Source organism: Lontra canadensis, unplaced genomic scaffold (genome assembly GCF_010015895.1).
Source record: "Lontra canadensis isolate GAN:19392208 unplaced genomic scaffold, GSC_riverotter_1.0 scaffold55, whole genome shotgun sequence".
Lineage (NCBI taxonomy): Eukaryota > Metazoa > Chordata > Mammalia > Carnivora > Mustelidae > Lontra > Lontra canadensis.
The window spans coordinates 11,418,311-11,424,703 of record NW_022631049.1 but is presented as its reverse complement, the minus strand read 5'-3'; the positions used below and the strand labels follow the sequence as shown (position 1 = coordinate 11,424,703).

Here is a 6,393-nt window from a genome sequence, read left to right as displayed (position 1 = left end):
GATCCTTGTTGGTTATGTGCTTTGCAAGTCTTTTCTCTTAGTCTATGGCTTGTCTTTTCATCTTCTTAAGAGGGTCTTTTGTAGAGTAAATTTTTTATTTTATTTTTTTATTTTAACTCTGATCTTTAAGATTTATTAATTTTTTTGAGAGAGTGAACACACGTGCACGAGTGGGGGGAGGGGCAGAGGGTGAGAATTTTTTAAGCAGACTCCCTGCTGACTAGGGAGCCTGATGTAGAGCTCAATCCCATGTCCCATGAGATCATGACCTGAGCCAAAACCAAGAGTTAGACACTTAAACCTACTGAGGCACCTAGGCACCCAGATCAAAATTTTTATTTTTGATGAGATCATATTTATCAGTTTTTTCTTCTATGGATTATGTTTTTGTTGTCAAGTATAAGAATCATTTGCTTGGCCCTAGATCCCAAAGTTTTTCTCCTATTATTTTCTAAAAGTTTTGTAGTTTCCCCTGCCTCCCTGAGCTACCCCCCACCCCCACTTCCTGCCCAAGCCCTATGGTCTTTTGATAATGACTGGAAACCTACTGGACAAATTCTAAAAGAACTATAATATTTCATTTTATATTTTATATTTAAGTCTGTGATTCATTTTGAGTTAATTTTTGTATAAGATAAAAGATTTAAGTGAAGGTGTTTTTTTCTTTGTTCTGTTTTGTTTTTTGACTGTGAAGTTGGAATGATATCTCCTATTTAATTCTTTTTTTTACTTTTAAAGATTTTATTTATTTATTTGACAGAGAGAGATCACAAGTAAGCAGAGAGGCAGGCAGAGAGAGGCAGGGAAGCAGGCTCCCCGCTGAGCAGAGAGCCTGACGTGGGGCTTGATCCCAGGACCCCAGGATCATGACCCGAGTTTTGGGCAGAGGCTTTAACCCACTGAGCCACCCAGGCTCCCCTCCCATTTAGTTCTTTTTCAAAATTGTTTTAGCTATTCAAGTTTCTTTGCCTTTTCATATAAATTTTGGAATAATGTTGTCTGTATCTACAATGTATCTTGTTGAAGAGTTTTGATACGGATTGCATAAAACTGTATGTCAATTTTGTGGACAATTAATATCTTTCTTATTTGGAGTCTTTCTTTTTAAAAAATTTTTAATTCCCATATAGTTCACATACAATGTTATATTAGTTTCAGGTATACAATATAGTGATTCAACAATCCCGCACATTACTCATTGTTCATCATAAGTGTACTCTTTTTTTTAAGTTAACATATAATGTATTATTTGTCCTAGCGGTACAGGTCTGTGAATCATCAGGCTTATACATTTCACAGCACTCACCACAGCACATACCCTCCCCAATGTTCATAACCCAGCCACCCTATTCCTACCTCCCCACCCCCCAGCAACCTTCAGTTTGTTTGGTGAGAGTAAGAGTCTCTTATGGTTTGTCTCCCTCCCTATACCATCTTTTTTCATTTTTTTTTCTTTCCCTACTCCCCACATTCCCCACCTTGCCTCTCAAATTCCTCATATCAGAGAGATCATATGATAATTGTCTTTCTCTGATTGACTTATTTCACTCAGCACAGTACCCTCTAGTTCCATTCACATTGCTGCAAATGCTAAAATTTCATTTTGATGGCTGCATAGTATTCCAGTGTGTGTGTGTGTGTGTGTGTGTGTGTGTGTGTGTGTGTGTATACACACCACTTCTTCTTTATCCATCCATCTGCTGATAGACATTTATGTTCTTTCCAGTTTGACTATAGTGGACATTGCTGCTATAAACATGCAGGTGTACTTGCCCTTTCAGATCACTACATTTTATCTTTAGGGTAAATATCTAGTAGTGTGAATGCTGGGTTGTGGGGTAGCTCTATTTTCAACTTTTTGAGGAACCTCCATACTGTTTTCCAGAGTGGCTGCACCAGCCTGCATTCCCAGCAACAGTGTAGGAGGGTTCCCCTTTCTCTGCATCCTTGCTAACATCTGTCATTTCCTGACTTGTTAATTGTAGCCATTCTGACTGGTGTGAGGTGGTATCTCATTGTGGTTTTGATTTGTATTTCCATGATGCCAAGTGATGTGGAGCATTTTTTCATGTATTTGTCGGCCACCTGCATGTCTTCTTTGCAGAAATGTCCTCTGTGCATTTCTTGATTGGATTACTTGTTCTTTGGGTATTGAGTTTGGTGAGTTCTTTATAGATTTTGGATATTAGCCCTTTATCTGATATGTCATTTGCAAATATCTTCTCCCATTCTGTCAGTTGTCTTTTGGTTTTGTTGACTGTTTCCTTTGCTGTGCACAAGCTTCTGATCCTGATGAAGTCCCAATAGTTCATTTTTGCCCTTGCTTCCCTTGCCTTTGGCAAAGTTTCTAGGAAGAAGTCGCTGCAGCTGAGGTTGAAGAGGTTACTGCCTGTATTCTCCTCAAGGATTTTGATGGATTCCTGTCTCACATTGAAGTCTTTCATCCATTTTGAGTCTATTTTTGTGTGTGGTATAAGGAAATGGCCCAGTTTCATTTTTCTGCATGCGGCTGTCCAGTTTTCCCAACACCATTTGTTGAAGAGACTGTCTTTTTTCCATTGGACATTCTTTCCTGCTTTGTAGATCAGTTGACCATAGAGTCAAGGGTCCATTTCTGGGCTCTCTATTCTGTTCCATTGGTCTGTGTGTCTGTTTTTATGTCAGTACCATACTGTCTTGATGATGACAGCTTTGTAATAGGTCTTGAAGTCTGGAATTGTGATGCCACCAACTTTGGCTTTGTTTCTCAACATTCCTCTGGCTATTTGGGGGCTTTTCTGGTTTCATATAAATTTTAGGATTATTTGTTCTATTTCTTTGAAAAAAATTGATGGTAGTTTGATAGGGATTGTCTTAAACATGTAGATTACTTTAGGTAGCATAGAGATTTTCACCATATTTGTTCTTCCAATCCATGAGCATGAACCATTTTTCCATTTCTTTGCATCTTCCTCAATTTCTTTCATGAGTACTTTATAGTTTTCTGAGTGCAGATTCTTTGCCTCTTTTGCTAGGTTTATTCTTAGGTATCTTATGGTTTTGGGTGCAATTGTAAGTGGGATTGACCCCTTAATTTCTCTTTCTTCTGTCTTGTTGTTGGTGTAGAGGAATGCAACTGATTTCTGTGCATTGATTTTATATCCAGACACTTTACTGAATTCCTGTATGAGTTCTAGCAGTTTTGGAGTGGAGTCTTTTGGGTTTTCTGCATAAAGTATCATATCATTTGCATCATCATTATGTAATGTTTCATCCAAATAATTTTTGTATTTTGAAAAAATGTTAAATAGAGTGATAGTTTGACTTCTTATTTGCCAATTTGGATGCCTTTAATTTCTTTTAGTTGTCTGATTGCTGACACTAGGACTTCTAGTACTATGTTGAATAGCAGTGGTGATAATGGACATCCCTGCCATGTTCCTGAGCTTAGGGGAAAAGCTCTCAGTTTTTCCCCATTGAGAATGATATTCACTATGGGTTTTTCATAGATGGCTTTGATGATATTGAGGCATGTACCCTCTGTCCCTACACTTTGAAGAGTTTTCATCAAGAAAGCATGCTGTATGTTGTCAAATGTTTTTTCTGTATCTATTGAGAGGATTGTATGGTTCTTGTTCTTTTATTAATGTATTGATCATACTGATTGATTTGTAGATGTTCCAACCTTGCAGCCCAGGAATAAATCCCACTTAGTCTTGGTGGATAATGCTTTTAATGTACTGTTGGATCCTGTTGGCTAGTATTTTGGTGAGAATTTTTGCATCCATGTTCATCAGGGACATTGGTTTGTAATTCTCCTTTTTGATGCGGTCTTGGTCTGGTTTTGAGATCAAAGTAATGCTGGTCTCATAAAATGAGTTTGGAAGTTTTCCTTCCATTTCTATTTCTAGGAACAGTTTCAGGAGAATAGGTATTAATTCTTTAAATGTTTGGTAGAATTCCCCTGGGAAACCATCTGGCCCTGGGCTTTTGTTTTCTTGGGAGATTTTTGATGACTGCTTCAATCCCCTTACTGGTTATGGGTCTGTTCAGGTTCTCTATTTCTTCCTGGTTCAGTTTAGGTAGATTATATGTCTCTAGAAATGCCTCCATTTCTTCCAGATTATCAAATTTGCTGGTGTTTAGTTGCTCATAGTACGATCTTATAATTATTTGTATTTCTTTGGTGTTGGTTGTGATCTCTCCTCTTTCATTCATGATTTTATTAATTTGCATCCTTTCTCTTTTCTTTTTGATAAGTCTGGCCAGGGAGTTATCAATCTTATTAATTCTTTCAAGGAACCAGCTCCTAGTTTCGTTGATCTGTTCTACTATTCTTTTAGTTTCTATTTCATTGATTTCTGCTTTTATCTTTATTATTTCTCTTTTCCTGCTGGGGTTAGGCTTTCTTTGCTGTTCTTTCTCCAGCTCCTTTAGGTGTAGGGTTAGGTTGTATACTTGAAATCTATCTTGTTCCTTGAGAAAGGTTTCTATTGCTATATACTTCCCTCTCAGGACTGCTTTTGCTGTGTCCCAAATATTTTGAACAGTTGTGTTTTCATTTCCATTTACTTCCATGAATTTTTAAAATTTCTTCTTTAATTTCCTGGTTGACCCATTCATAATTTGTTAGGATGCTCTTTAGCCTCCATTCATTTGAGTTCTTTGCAACTTTCCTCTTGTGATTGAGTTCTAGCTTCAGAACATTGTAGTCTGAAAATATGCAGGGAATGATCCCAATCTTTTGGTGCCAGTTGAGACCTGATTTGTGGCCCAGGATGTGATCTAATCTGGAGAATGTTCCATGTGCAGTAGAGAAGAATGTGTATTCAGTTGCTTTGGGATGGAATGTCCTGAATATATCTGTGATGTCCATCTGGTCCACTGTGTCATTTAAGGCCTTTATTTCCTTGTTGATCTTTGCTTAAATGATCTATCCATTTCAGTGAGGAGGGGTGTTAAAGTCCCCTACTATGATTGTATTATTGTCGATGTGTTTCTTTGATTTTGTTATTAATTGGTTTATATGATTGGCTGCTCTTATGATAGGGGCATAGATATTTAAAATTGTTAGATCTTCTTGTTGGACAGACACTTTAAGTATGTTGTAGTGTCCTTCCTCATCTCTTATTATAGTCTTTGGCTTAAAATCTAATTTATTCGATATAAGGATTGCCACCCCAGCTTTCTTTTGATGTCCATTAGCATGGTAAATTGTTTTCCACCCCTTCACTTTAAATCTGGAGGTGTCTTTGGGTCTAAAATGAGTTTCTTGTAGACAGCATATCAGTGGGTCTTGTTTTTTTATCCATTCTGTTACCCTGTCTTTTGATTGGGTCATTTAGCCCATTTGCATTCAGGGTAACTATTGACAGATATGAATTTAGTACCACTGTATTGTCTGTAAGGTGACTGTTACTGTATATTGTCTCTGTTCCTTTCTGGTCTTTGTTACTTTTAGCCTACTTTTGCTTAGATGACCCCTTTCAATATTTCCCTTAGGGCTGGTTTGGTGTTTGCAAATTCTTTTAATTTTTGTTTGTCCTAGAAGCTTTTTATCTCTCCTTCTATTTTCAATGACAGCCTAGCTGGGTATAGTATTCTTGGCTGCATATTTTTCTCATTTAGTGCTCTGAATATATCATGCCAGTCCTTTCTGGCCTTCCAGGTCTCTGTGGATAGGTCTGCTGCCAATCTAATATTTCTACCACTGTATGTTACTGACCTCTTGTCCCAAGCTGCTTTCAGGATTTTCTCTTTGTCACTAAGACTTGTAAGTTTTACTATTAGATGACGGGGGGCAGACCTATTTTTATTGATTTTTGAGGTGGGTTCACTGTGCCTCCTGGATTTTGATGCTTGTTCCTATTGCCATATTAGGGAAATTCTCTACTATAATTTGCTCCAATATACCTTCTGCCCCTCTCTCTTGTTCTTTTTCTAGGTTCTCAATTATTCTAATATTGTTTTATCTTATGGTATCACTTATCTCCCAAATTCTCCCCTCGTGGTCCAGTAGCTGTTTGTCTCTCTTTTGCTCAGCTTCTTTATTCTCCATTGTTTGGTCCTCTATATCACTAATTCTCTCTTCTGTCTCATTTATCCTAGCAGTTAGAGCCTCCATTTTTTATTGTACCTCTTTTTTTATTTTATATATTATTTTTTTATTATATATTATATATAATATATAATATATATAATATATAATATATATATTATTTTTATTTTATATATTATTAAATATATATATATTTATATATTTTATATATATATTTATATATTAGCTTTTTTTATTTTAACTTGGTTAGTTTTTATTTCTTTTATTTCTCCAGAAAGAGACTTTATTTCTCTAGAAAGGGATTCTCTCATATTTTCCATGCCTTTTTCAAGTCCAGCTAGCACCTTGATAATCGT

At 36.5% G+C, this 6,393-nt stretch overlaps 1 non-coding gene across 1 annotated transcript; it reads right to left on the bottom strand.

The window, feature by feature from the left end:
- Nucleotides 1-517: 517 nt before the first annotated feature.
- LOC116878149 lies at nucleotides 518-578 on the bottom strand. Its single transcript, XR_004384781.1, has one exon. It is a non-coding gene; the product is annotated as a U7 small nuclear RNA (small nuclear RNA).
- Nucleotides 579-6,393: the final 5,815 nt, after the last annotated feature.